This window comes from Rhincodon typus, chromosome 7 (assembly GCF_021869965.1).
Source record: "Rhincodon typus isolate 14 chromosome 7, sRhiTyp1.1, whole genome shotgun sequence".
In the NCBI taxonomy this organism is placed as follows: Eukaryota; Metazoa; Chordata; class Chondrichthyes; order Orectolobiformes; family Rhincodontidae; genus Rhincodon; species Rhincodon typus.
The window spans coordinates 34,268,638-34,294,688 of NC_063338.1; the positions used below are offsets into that span (position 1 = coordinate 34,268,638).

Genomic DNA, 26,051 nt, shown 5'->3' on the forward strand with positions numbered 1-26,051 from the left:
TGTTGTCTCGGATTCTCCAGCATCTGCAGTTCCTACTATCTCTGATTACAATTGCTATTTTCTTGTTAATGGAAAATATTGGTGTGCATATTCTTTTCACCCAAATTAGACAGTTAGATAAAATTAGGCAATTTGCTGCTTTAATCAAAAGTTCACATTTGTATTGGCTTCAGAATGGTGGGGCTTTATTTCCGTGCATGACAATATTGTAAAAAGACAACTGGGCATACCTCCAGTCCAGTGATATTTAATGTAGCAAGAACTATCAAGATCATCTTAGAATCTCCTTCGCTAGTAAACTTTGCAAATCTCAGTCAACTTGGGGCGACACAGTAGCTCAGTGGTTAGTACTACTGCCTCACAGTGCCAGGGACCTAGGTTCAATTCTACCCTTGGGTGACTGTGTAAACTTCACACAGACATTCTCCCTGTGTCTGCCCAGGTTTCCACCAGGTGCTCCGGTTTCCTCTCGCAGTACAAAGATGTGCACATCAGGTGGATTGGCGATGCTAAATTACCCATAGTGTCTAGGGAGGTGCAGGTCTGGTGGATTAACCATGTGATATGCAGCGTTACAGGGATAGGGTAGGGGGTTGGGTCTGGGTGGGATGCTCCTCGAAGGATCGGTGCGGACCTGATGGGCCGAATAGCTTGCTGCAGGGATTCTGCAATTCTATTCGAACAATTTGCTGGAACTTACCTATCTGACAAGAACATTCCACATATTTTTATCCTTCATTTAGGTTTCAGATACTGGTCTGGGAACGTTTAAAGGGTAATCAAGTGCTGCCAATTAAGCAGACTGCTTGGACAGGCAGGGCGTCAAGATTTTGAGTGTTATTGGAATTCCATTCATCCAAGCAAGTGGGGAGTATTCTGCCACACTCCTGACTATCATCTCTTCTAGATAATGGACAGGCTTTGGGGAGTCAGGAAGTGAGCTACTTGCTGCTGTATTCCTAGCCTCTGAGCTGGTCTTGCAGTCACACTGATCATGTGGTGAGTCCAGCTCAGTTTCTGGTCAATGGTAATCTCCATCATGTTGATAATGGAGGATTCAGTGATGGTAACACCACTTAATATCAAGGGCAATAGTTAGCTTGTCTCTTGTCAGAAATAGTCATTGCCTGACATTTATGTGACGTGAATGTTTCTTGCTACTTTTCAGGCCAAGCCTGAACATTGTCCAAGTTTTGCTTTATTTGCTTTATTTGATCATGGACTGCTTCAGTACCTGGGGAGTCGCAAATGATGATAACATTTGTGCAATCATCGGCAAACATCTCTACTTGTGACCTTAAGATGCAGGGAAGGTCATTGATGAAGCAGCTGAAGATGGTTGGGCCTAGGACACTACCCTGAAGAACTCCTGCAGAGATGTCCTGAAGCTGAGATACAAACATGTGAACAAGAGTAGGCCATTCAGCCCTTCAAGCCTGCTCCACTATTCAATAAGATGAGGGCTGTGCTGATTTTAACTGCAACTCTACAATCCTACATACCCTCAATAATCTTTTATCCTCTTGGTAATCAAGAATCTGCCTACCTCGGACTTAAAAATATATACAGATCCAGCATCCACTGCCTTTTAAAGAAGGAAATTCTAAAAGCCAAATGAACCCTCAATTTATTTTTAAATTAGTTTTAGTTTTAAATGGGTGACCCCTTATTTTTCATTAGTTCTTGATTCTCCTACAAGGGGTAATATCCTTTCTCACCCACCTGGTCAAGTCCCCTCAGGATCTTATATGTTTCAATTAGGTCACCTCTAAACTCCAGGGGATACAGGTCAAGCATATCTAGCCTCTCCTCACAAGAGGATCCACGCATTTCATGTGTTTTGTCTAGTAAACCTTCTCTGAACTGCCACTGTAGTAACATCCTTCTATAAGAACAATGATCAGAACTGTGCATAGTACTACACGTGCAATTTGCCACATGATGTCCACTGACTCCAGTTTTGCTCAGGCTTCTACCACACTAAGGCAAATTCAGCCTTGATGCTAAGGGCAGTCGCTCTCTGGAAGTCAGCTCTTTTGTCCATGCTTGAATCAAGGCTGTAATGAGGTCAGAATCTAAGTGGCCCTGGTGGAACCCGAACTGGGCATCAGTGAGCAGGTTATTGCTGTGCAAGTGATGCCTGATAAACTGTTAATGACACATTCCATCACTTTACTGTTGAAAAGGAAAGAATGTTTAACAAAAGAATACTAAATAAACTAAGGAATGTTTTTGGATGATTATTTTATAAATACAGAAAACATACAGTGAAACTTAGTAATAATGTTGACAACCAAGGCTATCTCCTGTAATTAAACAGGCACAAACATTGGCATCATTGATGCCATACAGGAAATTGTTTATAAATTGACAAAATAAAGATCTTCTTGGAACAAACAAGGAAGAATAGCTAAAGTAAATGTGTTTGGAGATTTTCAATAATCAATTATTGAAGTAACACAAAATAAACTGAAGACAGCAATAAATGGTTCAATAAATTAGAAAGAATGGGCTTAGTGAAAATGATTGGACGGCTGAGTGTTGTAAGGTGCAACTAGTAGTATTTTACAAGGATCTGCACTGGAAGCTGCTGTTATTTAGACAATAATAAAACTTTACTTGAATTTGAGGGAACAATATTAAAATATGCTGACATTAAAACAGGCATTTCAGACAATGGTAACGATTGTGAAGACAGAAAAGATAGCTGTGATGGTTACACAACTCACGTAAAAAAATGTTTGCCCATCTTGAAAGCAAGGGTAAGGATGAAAATAATGTCTCATTTGCACCTTTTAAGTGGAACAGGAAAATTTGTACATGGAAGTGGGCAAAAAAAGGATTAGGATTTACACTATAAAAAGAGAGGTGAAATTACAGCATTTCTTCCGACTGCATAGAAGGTTAGCAGGTCATTTAATAGGGGTCTTCAAGATGTTAAAGGTTATAATGAAAGAAAAAGTGAGATTACTCCCAGTGGTTGGTGAGGTAGTAGTGGAAAAGTACAAATCCAATCACAAAAACGAATTACAAGAAGCATGAGAAATAGGAAGAAGAGTAACATTAAGCTTCAAAAATGTACTCTGGTCATTTAGTTGGGTCATGGTTGAGGTTCAACCTTCACTTTACTTTTTCACCCAATCCTGTAGGCAGAAGTTAATATTGGTGCCAGTCACCTCTTTTCAGGAAGACCCACTACAATAAATGCCAGTCAGGCACTTAACTGGGTAGTGAAAGGCTTTCCCCAAGATTAAGGATCCCAAAACACATGACACCCCCCTCAAAAATAAAAACAAGAACCTGATTAGAGAACAGCAACTCATCATTGCTTGGTTGTGTCACAGGGAAGGTGGTGGCTGCTGCCATTCACCTATGTACCAAAGGTAGAGGATTATCAAGGGATCCAACATGTAGCTGAGTGTAGGCAGGAGGTAGTTCAAAAGATAGAGGTCAGACTGTGGAAAGATCTAGGCCCTATTAAAATAACAATTTTAGTAAATTGTTTAATTGATATATTTCCTTCAAATGTAAACGCTAGATTATATTTTCAAGAAAATATCAATAGAAATTACCAAGATCAGTTCATTAGTCAATATCATCCCCAAAAGCACCTGAATATAGGAACATGCTCTCAAAAAAAATCATTTTTTTTTGGAATTCAACCACCAAGATAATAAAGCCATTGATAAATGGAGACAGCTAGATGATGAAGCAAAACTATTAAATTACAGAATAATCTTACAGATCATAATGACTTGTATATGTAATGTCAAGACTTTATTACTGCAATTCAACAAGAATATTAACTCTATATGGATGTGACGGATTTTACCACTCATTTTGTTTGCGTATGTCTTTGTGTTCTTACTGCACCACTCTGCCACAACAGCTTTTCTCATATCAATCAGACTTGTTTTTTCCTCTCTTCAAACTGTCAGGGTAACAAAATAAATGCTGGTTTTCCATAAAGTCTTTTTTTGCTTCCCAAGCATTGAAACAGCAAACGACATACCCCACCAGCTTGAGGAAAGATGAATGTGCTTGTATAGGGACAACACATTTTTCCCCCATTTTATGGAGATAAAATATCATTGATCTCAAAAACTATTGATTTGAATTGAACCTGAATGGTCCTTATTATACAGATAAAGACAAGTGTGTGGCCCATTGCGTGTTTTTGGAACCAGGTAAATTACATTTGAAGTACTAAAGATTCTAAATTAATTGTAGTTCCTAAATCAAGACAAAATGAACCTGAGGCCAACAGTTAGTTCAATTGAAGAAAGCTTTTATGAATGCCACCTTCCTCACAACTGCATAGGCCTGACCAAGCATAACAGACATGCTTCTACATCTTGCTACCATCATTTTAGAGCAGCTCACCTGAATTTATTAGAAGCAATCTTTGACTTTTTTAAGTCACTCACTGTTCAAGTTGAAGATGGGAGATTCTCATTCCACAACAATGCCTTTCCTTTCGAATAGTTGGGTGTCCATCATTTAGTTAAACATCAGCAACTGGAATAAATATAAAAAAGAAAAATCAACAACCAATGGCATGGCCTGGAAATCATAATGGATGAGGGCAGCACGGTGGCTCAGCGGTTAGCACTGCTGCCTCACAGTACAAAGGACTTGGGTTCATTCCACCCTCAGATGACTGGATATGTGGAGTTTACATATTATCCCCATGTCTGCATGGATTTCCTCCGGGTGCTCCGGTTTCCTCCCACAGTCCAAAGATTGTAGTCTAGGTGGATTGGCCATGTTAAATTTCCCATAGTGTTCAGGGATGTGCAGGCTAGGTGGATTAGCCATGGGAAATGCAAGGTTACTGGGATAGGATAGGGTAGGGAGTTGGGTCTGGCGGTATGATCTTCAGAGTGTCGGTGTGGACTCAAATGGGCCGAATAGCCTGCTTCCGTACTGTAGTATTGTATGATTTTATGAAATCAGTTTTATCCACCAGCTTCTGGGCATATATATATATATAGTCCACAATGAACATTGTACAAACTCAGCTGCAATAGCGAAATTTTTGCTCTGATAATATGAAATAAAGGGTTTTTCTTTCCGTATTGCATGACTACAAATGAAATAGTCCATCACAGGTTGACAATTGACTTACTGTGTAACTCATTATATACTTCTGTCATCTAACTTGTTTCTTTTTACCTGGAACAAAAATTAAAATGATCCCTAAACATAGCAATACCATCAGTGGTGATCTCCAAAGATGTCAACAGCATATCAGTTGATACGTAGAAAATTAATTTTTCTTTACCTTCAACATTTTATAGGGCTGAATGAATAGGTATTTGCATCTGCCTTTTGCAACATTTTTAAACAATTTGAAATCATGCTCAACACATTTTGTGTGAGCCCCCTTCATTCCAGCAAGAGAGAAAAATGCAGAGAGAGAAGAAAATTTCCAAGGAACAGTGAAAGATAATAGTGAAAGAGAAAGAATAAATGAAAGACTCACCACTAAACAATTTAGCTGAAGCATCCTTGAATCAACTTTCCACCAGTTGTTGGCACGTTTAAGCGTTAAATTAAATAATATTGTTTGGAAATGACCCATTGCTGAGAGAACACTAGATCCATTTCAAGTGTCCTTGGAACAGGCATATTCCTGCAAAATTAGTCATTTTTGTATATTTTTTGGATGCAATATGAGAAAGGACCAATATGCTTCTAAAATTTCAAGTCTACTCTACGTAAATTAATTTCCAGCATCAACTTTTCAGTCTATTCCGGGACAGTAGAGCATTGCTGAACTTAACATAAATAATCATGTACAAAGATGCTAAAGGTAGGGGGCCACTTATTTCAATACTATACTAACAAATATTTATTATTTTGGAAATCATCCAGGACTTAAATATTTAATCTTAAACTGATATTTCAATGCAGTACTGAAGTTGGACATTTGAGTGTTAACACAAGAGTAAAGATTCCACTGGAGTTTTTGTAGAACAGAAGGGGGTTCCCCTGGTGTCTTTAATCAATATTCTTCTTTTAGTCAAATCAATGAAAACAGATGAGCTATTCATTCATAATCCTACTGTTGTGAAATGTGTGTGAGCATTAAATGTGATATTTACCCAAATAACAAAACTGTATTCATAAAGTAATGTTTGTAAACACTTGAAATATTTCTCAGTGATGTGTTGAAGATTTAAACAAATAGAAACATTTTCTCTTTTGCACAGTTTATAGCATACTAGGTGGCCATTTGGCTTCTGAGTGCAATACTTTTCAACACCCAATCCAGTATGCTTAGATATTTTTTCTTCGTCAAGTATTTGATAATGGCAGGGATTACTGAAGGGATGGAGACTCCAAACTTGAATCTACAACATTCAGTTCAGAAAGGCTTCAACTTGACAATGGGTCTTGAATAATTTTCAGCCTCCACATATTGTGGTGATCTCACTTAATCCAAGTCAAATCTTAGCAAATATGCTTCATTGCATTCCAGGTTGGCTCATCTGTCTTTAGCTGAAACTGTCAATCTTGGATCAATGATAGCAGAGGGTCAAGTGGTTGTGGGTTGAGGTTCCTTCCACAGTCCTCAATTCATAATCCTGATTGATACTGCTGTGTTGTATAAAGGGATTGCTGAACTGTCAAAAGTGACAACTTTCAGATAAGATGTTAAGCCAAGATTCCAGCTGCCTTCTTGCATGAACATGAGATCCCATGGCAATGTTCAAGTAGGGACATTCTCATAATGCACCAGCTAACTTTTGTTCCTCATCCAGTATCACTGAAACTGATTATTCAATTATCAGAAATAGGCCATCACCCCGGACTTGTTTGAAGCACCCCAAGTCATGAAAAATGCTATAAGTGTGTTCTCGTTTTTAAGTGATCTATTTCTTTATTGATTTAAAGTACAAAAGTATTTTCTTTTTGTTCTCAGATAATCCAATTGATGAGTCAAAAGTCTAATAACTGCAGATTATTTAGAACATAGAACATAGAACATTACAGCGCAGTACAGGCCCTTCGGCCCTCGATGTTGCACCGACCTGTGAAACCAATCTGAAGCCCATCTAACCTACACTATTCCATTATCATCCATATGTTTATCCAATGACCATTTAAATGCCCTTAAAGTTGGCGAGTCTACTACTGTTGCAGGCAGGGCATTCCACGCCCTTACTACTCTCGGAGTAAAGAACCTACCTCTGACATCTGTCCTATATCTATCATCCCTCAATTTAAAGCTATGTCCCCTCGTGCTAGCCATCACCATCCGAGGAAAAAGGCTCTCGCTGTCCACCCTATCTAATCCTCTGATCATCTTGTATGTCTCTATTAAGTCAACTCTTAACCTTCTTCTCTCTAATGAAAACAGCCTCAAGACCCTCAGCCTTTCCTCATAAGACCTTCCCTCCATACCAGGCAACATCCTGGTAAATCTCCTCTGTACCCTTTCCAATTCTTCCACATCCTTCCTATAATGCGGCGACCAGAACTGTATGCAATACTCCAAGTGTGGCCGCACCAGAGTTTTGTACAGCTGCAACATGACCTCATGGCTCCGAAACTCAATCCTTCTACCAATAAAACCTAACATACTGTACGCCTTCTTAACAACCTTATCAACCTGGGTGGCAACTTTCAGGGATCGAGGCACATGGACACCGAGATCTCTCTGCTCATCCACACCACCAAGAATTTTACCATTAGCCCAGTACTCTGTATTCCTGTTACTCCTTCCAAAGTGAATCACCTCACACCCGCATTAAACTCCATTTGCCACCTCTCAGCCCAGCTCTGCAGCTTAACTATGTCCATCTGTAACCTGCAACATCCTTCCGCACTATCCACAACTCCACCAACTTTGGTGTCATCCGCAAATTTACTAACCCATCCTTCTACACCCTCATCCAGGTCATTTATAAAAATGACAAACAGCAGTGCCCCCAAAACAGATCCTTGAGGTACACCACTAGTAACTGAACTCCAGGATGAACATTTCCCATCAACCACCACCCTCTGTCTTCTTACAGCTAGCCAATTTCTGATCCAAACCGCTAAATCACCCTCAATCCCATGCCTCCGTAATTTAATAGGCAATATTTGAATTTAAGAGGCACATCATTAGATGCTCCGTAATAAATTAGTAAATAAGGTTAGAGAACGTGGAGTCAGGGAACGGTGGGCAAAATGGGCTGCTGGTTGGTTTCAAGAATAGAAAGCAATGATTGGGGGTAAAAGTTCGTTATTCAGTGTAGTTAAAGGTGGCTGACGGTGCTTCACAAGGGTCAGCACTGCAACCCCTGCTAACCATAATGTGTGTGAAAAATTTGCCTTTGGAATCAAAAATTCAATTTCAAAATTAGTGAAGGTGATGACCACAGATCATAATCTTACATGTACATACTGAACTTTTAATTCCAACCTATGATTTTTAAAAGAGGGCTGATGCAGCTTAAAATGGCTGTTGTCTGGAGAGGAACTCTGGAATGAGATATGTGAAGGTTTCACAGAAGCTTCAAGGGCAAAAATGCACTACAAACTGAATTGTAATCTCCTGTGACGTATCAGATAGTGACCGTAATGGAGGAAAAAGGCAGCAGGTTGGGCGTGTGACCGGTTTTCATTTTCCCTTTCAAGAATAAACAGGAAAAGGGGTTAAAATTGAGTTTCACTCCTGGTCCGTGTATGCCAGTAGGCTTAGGTACTTCTGTGTACTTGCCTGGGTTCAAGTGCTGGTGCAGAATAAAAGTTACATTCAGAGTAACATTTACTAGTGACTCAGTAATGCAGATAACTTGTCCTCTTTCTCCGAGCACTGGAAACTAGTTAGCAAACCAGTTCAAAAAGTAACAGAACAAAACAAAACAAAACCACTTGGCTAACCTGCAAAGCCACGAATCTCAAAATAAGTGGATGGCTGAGTAGTAAATTATGCATGACCCAGACTCTGACAATTTTTGTTAAACTTTTGTCTGTTTTTGGGCTGGTTTCTCAATTCTAATGTGTGTTATGCTGTCATTTCTTTTTGCCTTTAGTAACGAATAAATTCATTCTTTTGTTTACTCAAGACACCCTTGTCAAATTACCTCTTTTTCAATTTAGCTCTTTTAGCACACTGGTAAAGCAGTTATCAGGAATGCTACTGAAATGTTGGCCCAAGGGGGTTGGAGTATGAGAGTAGAGAAGGCTTACTGCAACGATGCGGGCGCTGGTGAGACCACATCCGGAGGACTGTGAGCAGTTTGGGGCCCCTTATTTAAGGAAAGACATTATTTCATTGGAGGCAGTTCAGAGGAGGTTCATTAGGATGATCCCTGGTATGGAGGAATTACCTCAAGAGCAAACGCTAAACAGGTTGGGAGTATAGAAGAATGAGCACAGGTGGCATGGTGGCTCAGTGGTTAGCACTGCTGCATCACAGTGCAAAGGACCTGGGTTCGATTCCAACCTCGGGCAACTGTCTGTGTGGAGTTTACACTGTCTCCCCGTGTCTGCGTGGGTTTCTGCCAGGTGCTCTGGTTTCCTCCCACAGTCCAAAGATGTGTAGGTTAGGTGAATTGGCCATGCTAAATTGCCCATAGTGTTAGGATGTATAGGTTAGGTGGATTAACCATGGGAAATGCAGGGTTACAGGATAGGTTAAGGGGATGGGTCTGGGTGGGATGCTCTTGGGAGGATTGGTGTGGACTTGTTGGGCCGAATGGCCTGTTTCCCCCACTGTGAGGATTCTTTGATCTATTAATAAGATGTATCACTGAAACATATAGGATTCGTGATTGACTTGACAGGGTAAATGCTGAGAGGATGTTTCCCCTCATGACAGAGTCTGAGACCACAGGGCATAGTCTCAGAATTAAGGGGCACCAATTTAAAGACTGAGGTGAGGAAGAACTTCTTCTGAGGGTTGGAACTCCTTGCCACAGAGAGTTGTGGGGGTAGAGTTCTTATGTATATTTAAGGCTGAGGTGGATAGATTCTAGATCAGTAGGGGAATCAAGCATTATAGGGAAAATGTAGCAAAGTGGATGTATGCAATGTCAGATCAGCCATGATCCTATTGAATCCGAGAGTAGACAAGACAGCACAAACAGTCTACTCCTGTTTCCCTCTCTAATGGTAATTTCTAATTTCTTACACCTTCTGTGATTGCTTGGGAAGGTGCCATGATGCAGGACTGGGCCAAGGTGTCATGGACAAAAAAGTTCCTGCAGAATGCAGGGAGTGGATTGGAGAAGGTGTGTTTGGTGGCGGTATCTTGCTGGAGGTGGCGGAAATGGTATAAGATGATCCTTTGAATGTAGAGATTGGTGGGGTGGGAAGTGAAAACAAGGTGAACCTTATTTTTGTTCTGGGAAGGAGGGGAACGGGTGGGGGTGGAAATGTATGAGATGGGTCAGATACAGCTGAAGGTACATCAATCAGGATGGAGGGGAATCCCAGGTTGAGAGAAAACAAAGTCATGTCAGAGGTAATTCAATGGAAGGTGGCACCATTAGAACAGATGCAACAGAGATGGAGAAAGTGGGAAAATGGGCCAGAATCCTTGCAGGAAATGGGGATGCAGTTGAGGTAACTCTCAAAGGCAGTGGGCTTGTAGTAAGTATTGGTAGACACAGTCTTTCTCTAGAAATGATAACAGAGAAAAAGTCAAGGATGGGAATGGACGAGTCAAATTGACACCAGGCAAAATTGAGAGAAGGAAGGAAATTAAAGGAAAGACTGATGATTTCTTTTACCATTCCAGATGACAGCAGGAAGTAGCACTGAAGACATCGTCAATATATTACGGAAGGAATTGCAGATGGGGTCAGAGAAGGACTGGAACAAGGAATGTTCCGTATCTCCACAAAGAGACAGCCATACCTGGGAGCCATGTCAGTACCCATGGCTACATTTTTGACTTGGAGAAAGTGAGATGAGTTCAAGGCAACGTTAATCAAAGTGAGAATGAGTTCAGTCAGGTGAAGGAGGGGATGGGGTCTTTTAAGGAAGAAGCAGAGAACCTTCACACCAACCTCTGTATAGAGGAATTACACAACAAAAATGCAGCTAGGATCAGTCTACCATAGACAACTTTAAATTTTAATGATTGGTTATGATAAATCTACATTTGTAACATAAAAGAAATTCAAAGAATATAAAATATAGTAGGATACACAAGGGTAAGTAACAAAGGGATATTGCAAATGCAAAATAAAAAGGATGATTGAACAAAGGTTGGAACTAATGAAGTACGAAACAAATATTTTTTGCAGAGGAGGAACTGATTTTATTAAAATAGTACCTCAGCTCAATTCACTACCATCTCCATTTCACAAAAGAATGAGACAACAGGAATGACATGGTCTTAGAGTAAGCAGAGCAATAATCATATCTATCAACAAGGAAATAGTACAAAAAAAAATTGGAACTTAAATTACAAATGGTGAGGGGTCAAAATGGTACACAATAGTGAGAAGTCAGAGGGAATAGTGAAGGATCTGCCCCTACACTTTCCAATATCATTTGAAAGAATTTGTGCCAGAGCAAGCTGCCAAAAAGAACAAGAACAATTACAGGTGATGCAATAAGAAACAGAGAACCTTCTGCCATGACATCGGAGTAAATTAATAATTTCAGGCATCAGTTAATAAACGAGCAAGATTTGAAAAAGGCCAATTCTACCTCAAGCAGAAATGATGGAGTATGTAGATAAAGCAAATGTAGAGAAGGGCATATGTCTAAACATTTAAAGGGTGCCCGAGTGTAGTTAATAAAGTTATAGCACATGCAAATGTAGTCAACAGTGACAGTTTGTACAGGAATTGTGTTAACAAGTTGAAGAATGACGAGTAGTTAATAAATGCTGCCTCACTGGTATCAACTGGTGTTGAGAACATATTCATAGAATCGTAGAATCCCTACAGTGTGGAAACTGGCCCTTCGGCCAACAAGTCCACACCAACCCCTCCGATGAACATCCCCCTACCCTGCATTTCCCATGGCTAACACATCTAATCTACACATCCCTGAACACTGTGGGCAAAATAGCATGGCCAACCCACCTAGCCTGTACATCTTTGGAATGTGAGAGGAAACTGGAGCACCCAGCGGAAACCCATGCAGACACAGGGAAAATTTGCAAACTCCACACAGTCACTCGAGGATGGAATCAAAACCAAGGTCCCTGGCACTGTGAGGTAGCAGTGCTAACAACTGAGCTACTATGCAACCCCTTTCCCCTAGATATGACCATGAAAACACACGATCAATATTTGCAGAAAACACAAAAAAAGGATTATAGCTAGCTGTCAACAGGACAGTGCAGAACTTTCGAAAGAGAAAGACTGTTTAACAAATTAGGATGACAGATGGTGGGTGATATTTTAATGTAAAGAAATGTGAGGCAATAGATTTTAGCAGTAAAAGGGAGAATATATTATTTCAACATTTAATATGACAGTGGAGAGAAACCGGTGTTTAGATTCATCATTAAACAGCAAAATAGAAGGATCTCTGCCACAATGGAAAGCTATTCAAACAATCATGGGTGTAAATAAGAATACCAAAGGAAACGTATTAAAGGAGAGAGTTATCGATAAGCCCTTGAAGAGTTGCCTCACTGTCAGACAAAGTATAAACTGGGAAATAGTTAAGGTATGGGCACTACAATTGTCATGAGGGAGGGTCACCGGTCCCAAAACGTTAACTCTGTTTTTTCCTTCACAGATGCTGCCAGACCTGCTGAGCTTTTCCAGCAACTTTGTTTTTGTTCCTGATTTACAGCATCCGCAGTTCTTTCGGTTTTTATTTAATACAATCATCACAGCTGATTATAATCTGCATTTGATTGGTAAGTCAGATGGGCAAGGGTGACATGAATTACGTAAAAATAAAACAAAGAACTGCGGATGCTAAAGATCTGAAACAAACAAAAAATAGAAACTGTTGGCAGAACTCAGTGGGTCTGACAGCATCCGTAGAGAGAAAGCAGAGTTAACATGGAGTCCTTTGGCATGATGAAGGGTCTGCTTTCTCCCCACAGATGCTACCAGAGCTGCTGAGTTTCTCTAGCAATTTCTGTTCTTCATTGTAATACGGAAGGCAAACTTGTAGACTGCCTCAGAGATTCCTTCTTAGAACAGTACATTACACAACCATCCCGGGAACAGGCTATTCAAGGTCAAGTAATGTGTAATGAGTCAGGATTAATAACAGACCCACGTAGTTAAGAAACATCTGGGTATTAGTAATCTCAACATAGGAGAAATTAAAAGTCAGTTTTTTTAGGGTGAGCTACTCAGTTCTCAGTGTCCTCAATCTAAATAAGAGCAACCACAGATGAGGAAAGTGCTGTCTAAATTGGGCTGGGAAAATAGACAAAGGGGACAGTCAATAGATGAACACTGGCAGGCTTTTAAACAGATGTTTCATAGTGCTCAGCAAAATTCATTCAGATCAAAAATCGATTCAATGAAAATGATAAACCACCTGTAGATAACAAAAGACGGCAAAGAAAAATATACAATCAAAAACTAAGGCATATAAACCTGCAAAAATTGGGTGTAGGTCAGGAGATTGGAAATTTCTTTCTTAGGAATCAGTGGTGGATGACAAATAATAAAAGAAGGATAAAATGGATTGTGAGAAGTAAATTGGTGAGAAATCCAAACATAAACAGCAAGAGCTTCTATGGGTATATAAGGAAGAGAAAGTGGCTAAACTAAGCAGGAGATTCTTGGACGATGGAACTAGGGAATAGAGAAATGGCAGATAATTTAAAGCAATACTTTGCATCAGTCTTCACATTTGAGGACACTGTAAACATCCCAAAGACGACAGATGAGCAAGGTTTTTGGGGCGGTGGGGGAGGGGGCGGCGGGTTGTTGGTGGCAGGGTACGTAGTTTCAGAATAGGCAGACATTCATTTAAAACAGATGCAAATCATTGTCTCCTCCAAGGAGGGTTTACAATGTCTGGACTTCTCTACCTGGAGAGTTTTGGAGGCCAGATCACTGGAAGTGTTTAAAGAGGAGGTAGGTCAAGTTTTGAAATACCAGAAAGTCGAGGGCTGTGAAGAATTGGCACAAAACAGGATAACACAGTATGGAGCTGGAGGAGCACAGCAGGCCAGGCAGCATCAGAGGAGCAGGGAAGCTGACGTTTCGGATCGGGACCCTTCTTCTGAACTCCAGCATCGGCAGTTCTTACTATCTCTGGCACAAAACAGGAGTTGAGACCTGGGGCAGATCAGGCATGGTCCTGTTGAATGGCATGGCAGGTTTAAGGGGTTAAATGGCCTACTCTTGGTCCTATTTCTTATGCTCTTATGTCCTCATCGACCAAAATAAAAAAGAACCCAATCACATTCCTGCTCTTGATCTAAAGTCTTGCAGATTATGACATTTCAGAGTATTCAAATGTTTTTCTTAAATGCAATGAGGCCTCTACTACCCTTTCAGATAATGAGTTATGAACTCCCTAGAGATGAAAGTGTCCCTCAATCTCTTTAATAATTCTACCATTTACTTTAAAATATTTTCCCAGTTACTTACTTCTCTGCTAACAGAGAGGTGTTCTTCTTATCCACTTCATCTATCTCATACATGATTCTATAAGCCATCACTGCACCTCTGCTGTTACAAAGAAAATGACTGCACCCAATCTTTCATCATAGCTAAGGTTTTCCATTTCTGGTAACACTGTCATTAATGTCTGCTCTGTACCCTTCGTTATGCACTCAAATCCGTCCTGTAATGCTGTGATCAGAGCTGACATCAGAAGCATCAACTTCCTGCCTGCCCACACTGCATGACACACCATGCTCCTCAAGTATTTGTAGCTTAATGGCTGGCCATCACGTGATACCAGCAGCAGAAATGTCACATGCTTCCTGACCTGCAGCATATTAACATGCCTTTTCTGGACGATTCTGACCAATACAGCTGAAGAGGGAAAGAGAGAGTAGTTGTGAAACTAAATTAGTCAGGTGAATTCTTGGGTATTACTTCAATCTTCACACACAAGTTTTCATTTTGTCCGACTCTTTTTCTCATTTGTGCTCTTTATTTATTTATAAAACGTTTTTGATTTTAAACATGGATAATAGCATGTCGATTTGAAAGTGTAAATGAATATAGCTCCTTAAGCTTAACAAATAGATGCATCAAGTCCAAGAGAAAAGCAACACTGAGGCTAGAAAACTGATGGCTGAAGTTCAGTAAGAATATTATGCTCTATTTTGGACATATTGATAATTTTGGGCAATTTTGAAAGAAAGAAGATATAAAACATAGTTCACTATTAGATTGCACAACCATAAAGAACATTTGAAGGAAGCTCAAAAATAGCTTTTAAAAGGAAAATGGAAAAATTCCAATGAAATAAATTTGAAGATTATGTGGTGAGGGGAATGGAATCAAACTTATTACATGTTAAGAGAAACAGAGCTTCCTCCTGTACTGTAAAACTCAGCAAACATTAAATCATGGGACAAGTAGACTCTGCTCAAAATGGAGAACATTTGAAGTATTCTGAGCCATCTTAATTTAGACTTATACATGTCCCCTTTCATAAATCTCAGACTGCAGACTGAGAAGTGGGTTAATAGCAATAGAATCTCTCAATTTCTGGTCCCTAGCTGTAAAGAAAATGTAAAATTGCCCGTATAAGTATCGCAAGGTTATTTTTTCCAAACATAAAACCCTGGAAAACCAGTTCACCTGTACATGAAGAAATTAAAGATTCAGGGAGAGAAATGCCAATGATTTTTCAAATGTTTAAAATGCGTGTTGTGACTTTATTTTCCATTAGAAGAGGTCCTCTATTGAGAGCAATAAGCTGGTTATTAATGATTTATCATTAGCATTAATTATTAATCCATCATACTGACTCAATGTGGCTTTGCAAGAATCTGAATGAGAAAAGACTAGCATTCACTGAAGTGCGCACAGAAACAAACTTCTACCACTAATGTGACCAAAAAAAAACTTTGCCAACATGAAAATTCTGTGTTGGAATTTAAACAAATAATAAATTTGATCCACTCTTTAATATTACACAATTTGGAGTAACTGAAAAGTCAAATTATTTTCAAAAAAAATTATGGAATTTGAAAAATTTTAAAACGTTGGACCCTTCAGTTTTCTTCGTGAAACAGACATTTCAAAAAGCTGAAGATTTGGAGTAAAATTAATGGGCATTGTGAATGGACACAGATGCTGAGGATTTTTCAATTTATTCACTTATGGGACATAGGTGTTGCTGGCTGGCCAACATTTGTTGCCCATTCCCAGTTGCCCTTGAGATGGTGGTGGTGAGGTGTCTTCTTGAACCACTGCAGTCCATGTGCTTTGGTTTGACCCACAATGCCTTTAGAGGGGGAATTGCAGGATTTTGACCCAGCGACACTGAACGAATGACAATATATTTCTAAGTCAGGATGGTGAGTCACTTGGAGGGAAACTTGCAGGTGGTGGTGTTCCCATATGTCTGCTTCTCTTGTCCTTCTAGATGAAGTGGTCGTGGGTTTGGATGGTGCTGTCTGAGGATCTTTGGCGAATTTCTGCAGTGCAACTTGTAGATAGTACACACTGCTGCTAACTGTGCAACAGTGGTGAAGGGAGTGTTTGCTTGTGGATGTGTTGCCTATCAAGCAGGTTGCTTTGTCCTGGATGGTGTCAAGCCTCTGGAGTGTTGTTGGAGCTGCACAGGCCAGCAGAGAGAATTCCATCACAGTCCTGACTTATGCCTTGTAGATGATGGACAGGCTTTGGGAGTCAGGCAGTCAGTTACTTGCCGCAATATTTCTTTGTCTCTGACCTGTTCTTGTGGCCATTGTGTTTATGTGATGAGGTCAGTTGAGTTACTGGTCACTGATAACACCCAAGATGTTTGTAGTGGGGAATTCAGTGATAGTAACCCCATTAAATGTCAAGCGGCAGTAGTTAAATTGTCCCTTATTAGAGATGGTCATAGCCTGGTATTTGCATGGCACGAATGTTACTTGTCACTTGTCAGCCCAAGCCTGGATATTCTCGAGATCTTGTTGCATTTGGACATGGACTGCTTCAGTACCTGAGGAGTCACAAATGGTGCTGAATGTTGTGCAATCAATGGCAAACATCCCCATTTCTGACATTATGATGGAGGGAAGGTCATTGATGAAGCAGCTGAAGGTTAGGCCTCAGACAGTAATCTGAGGAACTCCTGCAGCCCTGGAGCCAAGAAGACGGGCTTCCAACAACCACAGCCATCTTCCTATGTGCCAGATATGACTCTAACCAGCAGAGAATTTTCCCCTTCATTCCCAACGATTCCAGTTTTGCTAGGTCTCCTTGATGCCACACCCGCTTGAATGCAGCCTCAATGTCAAGGGCTGTCACTCTCTCCACATCTCTAGAGCTCAGCTCTGTGTTGATGTTGGAACCAAGGCTGTAATCAGTAGCTGCAGGGCTGAATAGCTATATCATGTTAGCCCGGGAGTGATGGTGAGAGGGGAGGTGGTGAAAATTCATCAAAGTGAATGTATGAGTGCTCAGCTGGTATTCAGGCCTTCTTACAGGGCTAAAGAGCATTCTAATCAAGATATTTAAACTGATAAAGAGAATTTCCTGGGGAATACAGAACAAAGGTACATAATTCTGATAACATAGAGAAATACAATCAGGCATTTCAGCCACTCAAATCTGCTCCATGACTCAATTAGATCATGACCAGCCTGCATCTAACTCCACTTATCCATCTTCATTCTATATCCATTAATGTAATTACCCAACCAAAAAAAACTTTCAAGCTCAAGTTGTGATATTTACAATCTAACCAATTGCTTCAGAGGTTAAACATCATTGTTGATTGTAAAATACTAGAATTATATTTTCATCTCATTTTCAGTTTCTTAAATGCTCTCTAATTCCATCTTTCTTCCATTTCTAAATTGTGCTGCTGCACAATGGTTTTACAGCAGATTATATCTTCTAACTCATACTTCCTTATTCTGTAGGACAAACTGTAACCTCTCCGTGGAGAAGTTCAGGGAAAAAAGTGACCTCAGTGGAAAGTTTTAGTTTGTAAAGCCTCCAAACCACAAGAGTTTGGCTTAAAATCTGCAGTTTATTAGAACTGAGAAAGTTTTCATTTTCCAAATTGTGAAACTTTCATGTCGCCAGACTTGGAAAGGATAGATCAAAATTATCTCCATAGGCCATGGCAAAGGAATTGAGAGGAGTGACTTTTGTAGGATCCCAAAGAGTTAAGGTAGCAGTTCAATTTCTCTAGACTTGTGTCTGTGTAACAGATAGTTGGGAATACAAGATGACACTTTGGTTTCTCATACTTTAAGATTGTTCTCACTGCCTTTTAATAGCTCAGTATGTTTACTTGCTCTTATTTTGTGGAATAAACTACTGTTCTAGTGAAAATGTTTTGATAACTACCACACAAACTAATTGAAAAAAACAAATATATATTCTATCAAACCAGGTTTCATTCTGGGATCTAACTTTCCAGTGGACCACAAACTGGGATCCTAATAATATAAAATTCTAAGCATCAGTCTCAACAACTATTCAGAATTTAAGCCTAGTCTTAGGAAACCCATCAGCTGAAAGAAAGGCACCAATTACTGGATTGAGGAGTTGAGTGCTTTTCCACTTGGCTAGTGGGCCTACTTCAACTAATTCACTCACTCCAAGCAGATGAACACCAACCTTACATTTCATTCCCCACTTTCCTGACACCTTTCAACAAAAACCATCCTCCAATCCTTCCAATATCTCACAAACAGCAACCCTTTGAGGGCTTTCTGATTCTCTCCAGCCACCGAAAGACTTCAAATCTCTTCATCCCTCAACACTATGGTTTGAATCATCTTTTATAGGCAATGCTTCCAATCTTCTCTCCACTTCCCTAATCCCTCCCAAGGTCTTCCATCAGTCCCTCCTTGTTCTCCATTCCGTAGTTCCAACTGTGTACTGAATGGCCCACCAGCCAGCCTCTCAAACTGGTTGGATGTGGAGCCGACAAAATATAGACCAGGTCCTGCTGTTGCACTTGGCAGAACCCAAGGGAAACCTGTTCTCCTAGTTTTCCAGACACAAAACAGCCCCACTGATACAACTACCTCACCTTCATGTCTACATAGAACAACTTCTGAAAGGCCAAAGTTGACAGATTTTCTTATGTTTTATGTTACTTCAGTTTCATTGGGTAATACAGTAGATTTGTGCATTTCAGTCTTAAAATGGTGTTCTCCTTGTGAATAAAATGCTACTTTATTCATTTGAAATTCTGCAAGGACCAATGGGTGATGATGCATTATATATTACCAAAAAACTTCAATCATTTTACTCTTGACTGCAGCTGACATACTTATTAAGGTTACTGAGTTTAGTATTCTGAACACTGAAGTAGCTCCTGGGGCTGGCAGCATATAATGAAAATATTCAGTGGAAAACAAATTAAACTGGATTTGAAATCATTCCCTATTGTGTGATGCTATAAAATTGGCCAAAACCAGCAAAAAATACACATAATAAAAACTATGCCTCATTTTTATGGAAAGGATAAAACATTTATTACCTGCTGTCTAGTATCATTCACCCTGGACATCACACTCGCCAACATTCTGATGGAAGATAAAATTATCTTCCTTGGGCACTTCAATGACAGGGTTGGAAAGGACTCCCGACTCTGGAAAGGAGCCACTGGAAAGGAAGGAGGAGTTGGGAATTGCAACTCCAGTGGGATTCTCCTGCTAACCAAATGTGCAGAGTCCCAGCTGATCATCATCAACTCACTGCTCCACCAAAATCTCCCAGACGTCATGGCAGCATCAATAATCTACTGCTGGCACATGATCAAATACATCGTCCTTCATTCCTGAGGCTAAAAAGATGATCTCATGACCAAAGTGATGACCAGTGCAGAAGACTGCTGGACAGACCGTTGGGTCTCATCAAAAGTCAGAATTATAAAGGAGAATGAGGGAAATCAAGAACCAATAGTGGACTGAGAAAGCCAAGGAGCTGCAATTTTTAAAAATTAATTTCTGGGACTTGGATGTCACTGGCTAGCCAGCATACTCCTTGCTGATAAATATAGCACCTGGGATTTCTTCAGCTCCTCCATCACTAGATTATTGCCCAAATCATCACTAGGCACTTTCTCCCGGTCTCAAAGGAAATCCTTCCTGAAAACTAGTGTGGTTTTCAACCAAACTGCGGAACCATAGATATGATTTTCACTGCTCGGCAACTGTCCAAAATATAACCAACTACTCTACAATCAATCTGACTAAGGCTTTTGATATAGTCAGGTGGTGCCATGGAAGATCCTGTCAAAGGCCCAGCTCTTCCAGTGAAATTCATCAACAGTCTCCATCTCCTCCATGACAAGACATCGGTGACAATCTGCATCAACAGTATCCTTTGAGATTGAGACAGTGGTCAAGCAGGGATATGTCATCACCCCAACTTCTTTCTCCATCTTCATCACCACCATTCTTCGTCTCGGCAAGAACAAACTTCCCAGTGATGTGGATATTGTCTGCAGGATGGACGAAAAACTTTTTCAACCTCAACCAGTTGCAATCCAAGATGAAAACAGCACCGACATCATGCCTGGTACTTCAGCACGTGGAAGCAACATCCTCTCCCCTCTCTCGGAAGAGCCTTAATGTTCTTGCAGAAGCAGACTGAAGAATTGGTCTTCATTGCTGAATGAAATCTTCTTCACTCAGCTCAAGGAAGGCACTCAACTGAGATGTGGACCAAGGAGGTATCTCAAAGCCTCCCTGAAGACTTACCTCAAGAAGTGCAACAGAGACACTGGCATCTGGGAGGCCCTTGCTCAGAATAAACTGACTTGGAGAAACTCCTATATGAAGGGACAATTCTTCAAGAATACCCAAATATGAAAAAGGAACTGGATAAAGAATGCCAATGAGCTCAAGGCCTAGGATCAATTCCACTTCCTGGAAACACCTACTACATGTTTGGTCAGAGATGTGGCTCTAGGATCAGGCCCATTAGCCACACAAGGGCCCACAGAAGCCATGACCAGTGAAATGGAATTGCTTTGATGGACAATCATACTCTTAAGTGATTGGCTGCCATAAAGAGTATCATACGTTATAATACAGACGTGCCATCTCACAAGTTATCATCTATCTTGCTGTAATATTTACTTGCAGAATACTTAAATTGTACAAAATACTCAACTGAATGCAATTTCAGTAAAGATAGAGTAAGAATTCTGAACAAGAAATGTAAAAAAAAGTTAGATACAGTACCTATACAATTCTGGGATACATCAACAACATGTGATTGTATGTGAAATATACTCAATAATTCCATTACAGGTACCTTTAACACTTGCTTTAGAGTTTCAGGAGAGTTGAACAGTGAGAGCTTCGGGAAAAACAAGCTGCGCATCCAAATTAAAACACATAATTGACACAGACAAACACATTTCAGAAACAAATTCTGAAGCATTTAACACAACAAAAGAAACAGCATTAGGTACAGGAGTTACCAAGGTAACAAAATGACTTTTTACAAGAGAGATTGTTGTGCTGGAATTTGTAAAGCAGAGCACCCAATCACTCAGGATTACATTGTTAACCTACAAGAAAAATTTGAAAGGCAAGTGAACTCAAACCAAAAGCAGTGGAAATATTTAAATCAAAAATATTCTAAGTACTGTCCAGACTACTGAATTAACCATTGTTTTATTGAACACAGCATACATTCGGTGATTTTCTTGTGTATGACTTGCAAATAATGAATCCCTCATTCCTACTAAAACAAGGTACGTTTTCCCACCAGCTAATTTCAACCTAGGAGCAAGGCAGCTCGCACCTTCATGCAGATTTTCAGCAAAAGACTCAGCTTTTCTAGGAAAATGTAAATATTTAACATTTTCTAGCAAGAAGAAACAATTGGAACTTAGCATACAAGGATCGTTCTTTTAAATGATGTTATCCTTACATAAACTGAATCATATCAAGTTAGACATATTCTTAGTCAGAACCATAGTCTGAAGTCAGAAATTCAGATTTTCTGGAACATTTTGGAGTTCAAAAAGCACAGGAAAGTAACATGGGCAGAATGACCCAATCTGAATATTTTCTTGCCCATCAGCCAACATCGCAATCTTGTTGGATGTGGAGTCAACAAATGGCTCCTTATTGTACCAGAAATCAGAGAATGAAAAGAAGGCATTCAGTTGAGCCAAGTATTATTCTCTCTATGCTCAAATCAATATGGATTCAGATTCACTTCTATTGCATTCATTCCCCAGCCTATCCCATCCCACATAAAACATTTTGATCAGTCAACGGCAACTATTAAAATTGTTGCCCACACATCACCAAACAAATTTGCTTTTGAGTTCAAGCTGCAAACAATAGGCATCAAAATCCTCTCATTTCAAAAGAAGTCAGCAAGAAATAAAATTGCAAAAAAAATGACCCTGTACTTCAGCATCATTTTTTGCATTCAGTAATGCCATTCACTTCAACACAAACGTTATTCACAGCACAGATTTGGACCAAGTTTAAATCTTTTCAAATAAACTCAAGTAGCTCAATTTACACAACTTTGTTTGGAATTTGGTTCACCATTCATACTTATTGGCTTTATCTTTCGTCAAGAAGAAACTACAGATGCTAGCCCCACAGATGAACAAACACTTCAAAATGTATGTTTAGTTCTGAAACAACAATTTTATTACTTACAGTTACTCCAAGGAATTTATTCCAGTATTGAATACAACAAACATAAACCATTCCTGACCTTTGAGGAAGAGATGAGTTATGTGGAATAAAATGAAGGTGTAATTATAATTAGAAAAAGACAACAAATAAAGTTAAAGGTTGCAATTTAGATGAAAATCAGGAGAAGCTTTCAAATGAGCAACTGTGATAAAAAGTTATTGTTTCGAAAAGTGTAGTGATTGTAATGAGGTCATAGAATAGGAGTTTCCTGATTGGACCAAATTAACAGCCCCAATCAGGAAGCCCTGGCTGACAGATAAAAAGGCTAAGTACCTGAGATACTGACACTCTGGTACCCTCCACTATGAGGCAGTCCTATAATCAAGGACTGTTCATGTGTAAATAAATGGTAACTTGATGACAGATACCAGCCTCTGTAGAGTTATTTCAAAAGGCAAACAATTAGTTTGAAAATTTGACAACATGCAAAAATTATTAAAAACAGAACATAGAGTTAAAATCTCTTTCCTCAGATGCCAGATTTTAAGCATTAACATCAGTGGTATAACACCTAACCTTCCAAGCAGCAAACATAGGACATACATTATTAATGTTCATCCATTTGTAGCAATTTGCAGTTATAGCAAATATCTTTGTAGATTCAAGATAAATTTAATGGATGGTAGGACTTCAAAAACAGTGAGGAAGATGAAGAAGTCCAGCAATAGATAAAAAATGTATTCTCCATTTTTCTCCTTTCAAATTATTTGCAGTGCATTTATTTCTACTTGAAAAGAATCAACGTTCACTAGATTGAGATGGTTAATGTCTTCTCACTGAGGCAAATACTGCCAAACTCCAAAAGCTCAACTTGTCTGCTGATGGTCATCAACAGAATCATCTATCAGATGAGAGTAAGAAATTTGAAGAATTTTCTTCACCTCCTCAAATTGAATCACAGGTGAAATTTCTATATTAAGCCTCCAAAATGGATATTCATGTTAATCTTACTTACCGTAATAGTTTTGCCAATATTTTGTAAGTACAACTGAACAAAATAATTTTAGAAAACAACTAAACACTAAAGTATTGAAAATCTGAAATTGAAAGAAAGTAGCACATACTGGAATTCCCTCCCTGATGGCATTGAGGATCAACTCACAGCATGTAGACTGCAACAATTCAAAAAGGCAGCTCACCAGAACCTTCTCAAGAGCAAATAGGGATGGGCAATAAATTCCAGCCTGCCAGCGACATTGAAATCCCACAAATGAATTTTAAGAAATACTGAAATTCTTAGCATGTTAATGTACCATCTCTCCATGGATGCTGCCTAATCTGTTGAATATTTTCAGCATTTCCTGAAAAAAACATTTTGCAGGTAGGAATCTATCAATTGGCACTGAACTTGTATTTTGGCAAGAAAAGCTTGTTCTTTTTTTCCCGAAAATGTTAATATTGCAATTTGGAACTACTAAACAAGGTGAATTCCAAAGAAACTTTACTTTTTATTCCCCATCAATTTACTCTTAAACAGAAATTAAAGCCTACCTTTGAGAAGAAAGATTAAAATACCATGTTGAACCTAATTTACAATATAAAATCAAATTCTACACAATATTCTCACTGAAGATGGCCACTTAGTCATTCATCTCAATTCTATTTGTGAGCCCTCGCTGTTTGCTAGTTGGCTGTTATACATTACAACAGCTCAAAAAGATTAGCTATGAAGCAGTTTCAGACTTCCTGAGATTGTGGAAGATGCACAAAATCTCAAATCCACATTTACGTTTCCTGGCATTTATAGCACTAAAAACAAACAAGCAAACAAACAAACAAACAAACAAACAAGGACTGTCTATAACTTATTCCTCTTATTTGTGCAACAAAAAAGCTTTGTAAAACATCAGCTGCTACTGTCAACAAATCAACTTGTGAAATGATGACAGTACCTGTATTACATGTTGACACGAATTATCTAGATTTATGACACAGAAACAAGATTTTCAGCCCAACTAGTTTGCACCACAGAATACATTCCACAGAACATCCACCACTTTGCCAGTATCTGTAAAGAAACAAAGTTAATGGAGAAGAGTCATAGCAGACTCAAAACATTAACTCTCTTTCTCTGTCTAGGATGCTGCCAGACCTGTAGAGTTTCTCCAGCACTTTGTTTTTGTTTCAGATTTCAAGCATGCACAGTACTTTGCTTTTAGTTCACACACCTACTTCATCTAATCCTGACTGAATATCCCTATCTCTTTTGTATACTTAATGATTTGCCACTTGAAGTCATCTATATTATTCATCTTTAATATGGTTTTCTTTCCTCTGTGCTGTGAGAAGTGAAAGGGATGCTTCAGAAAAAGAGCCAGAGTGAACGGGCTCTAGCAGAACTATACGTCTTGCAGCTTTTCCATGGCTCAGACCAAAGTCAGATACACAGATATTTTGCTGTATTCCCACTCCAGATGGAACCCTCTTCACTTTCTTTTACTTATGAACTATCGTAACTCCTCTATTACTGCAAGCTCTCAAGGACTAAGTAGGGTCACTATCCTGAAACTCTTGCTGCATGACATTTCAAGTCATTTCCAATTTCCACCTCAAATGCAAAAATTTTAAAATTATGTTGGAGATGCATCTTGCAGATCTGTCTAGTTGAGTTAACATCTGTGACTTGGATCTCCCTCATGTTGCATGAACTAGATAGCACTGTCCCTTGTAATATTTCCTTCCTTGATGTAAAATTTATACTCAAGTGTTAAGTAGTAACTATATATAGCTCCTCACTGACAAGCAGGTTTTCCCCTTCCAATGATTCCCAGTGGATATCATGGCATCATTTACAAAAGTCAAATCCCAGATTAACAAAATACAACAGTCAAAAACTTCTTTGGTTGGTCACTCATCAGCTTACTGCATTAAATACAGCCAATGAAACGTTACCTATTCAGAGGATTGTCTGATTCCAATTATTTTTAAAATACTGTTAAAGGTCACAAAACACTGGTCACTTTGAGGGATTTAATTGGTCTGCTTATTTTCAGATTGGAGTTTAATTTGAGACATTTTGAAAATAATCTAAATTTACTTCCTACTTCCCTGAAATCTAGGTCCTCAGATAAATTAAATAAAATTAGATAAATTTGGCATCCAAACAACGTTCATCAGGAAACTGCTCCATCCAGCCTTCCATCCACACAATTACAGTACCTTCTGTAATCAATGAAAATGTTTTAAACATTACATAAAAATCTTGCATTAATGCAACATATCCCATGACCTCAGTTTGAAAAGTGCCTCACAGCTAATTATTTCTCAGTCAAATTTGCTTTATTCCAATCCTGTGAAGCACTGT

The 26,051-nt window shown here is 39.2% G+C and overlaps 1 protein-coding gene across 3 annotated transcripts in view; it reads right to left on the minus strand.

Annotated features, from left to right (window-relative positions):
- gulp1a (GULP PTB domain containing engulfment adaptor 1a) overlaps positions 1 to 26,051 on the minus strand; it is a 336,837-nt gene that overhangs the window by 256,105 nt on the left and 54,681 nt on the right. For all 3 annotated transcript variants that reach the window (XM_048599477.1, XM_048599478.1, XM_048599480.1), the window contains exon 2: positions 4,384 to 4,518. The gene's annotated coding sequence lies outside the window, so the exon portion shown is untranslated. The remainder of the gene's footprint in view (positions 1 to 4,383; positions 4,519 to 26,051) is intronic.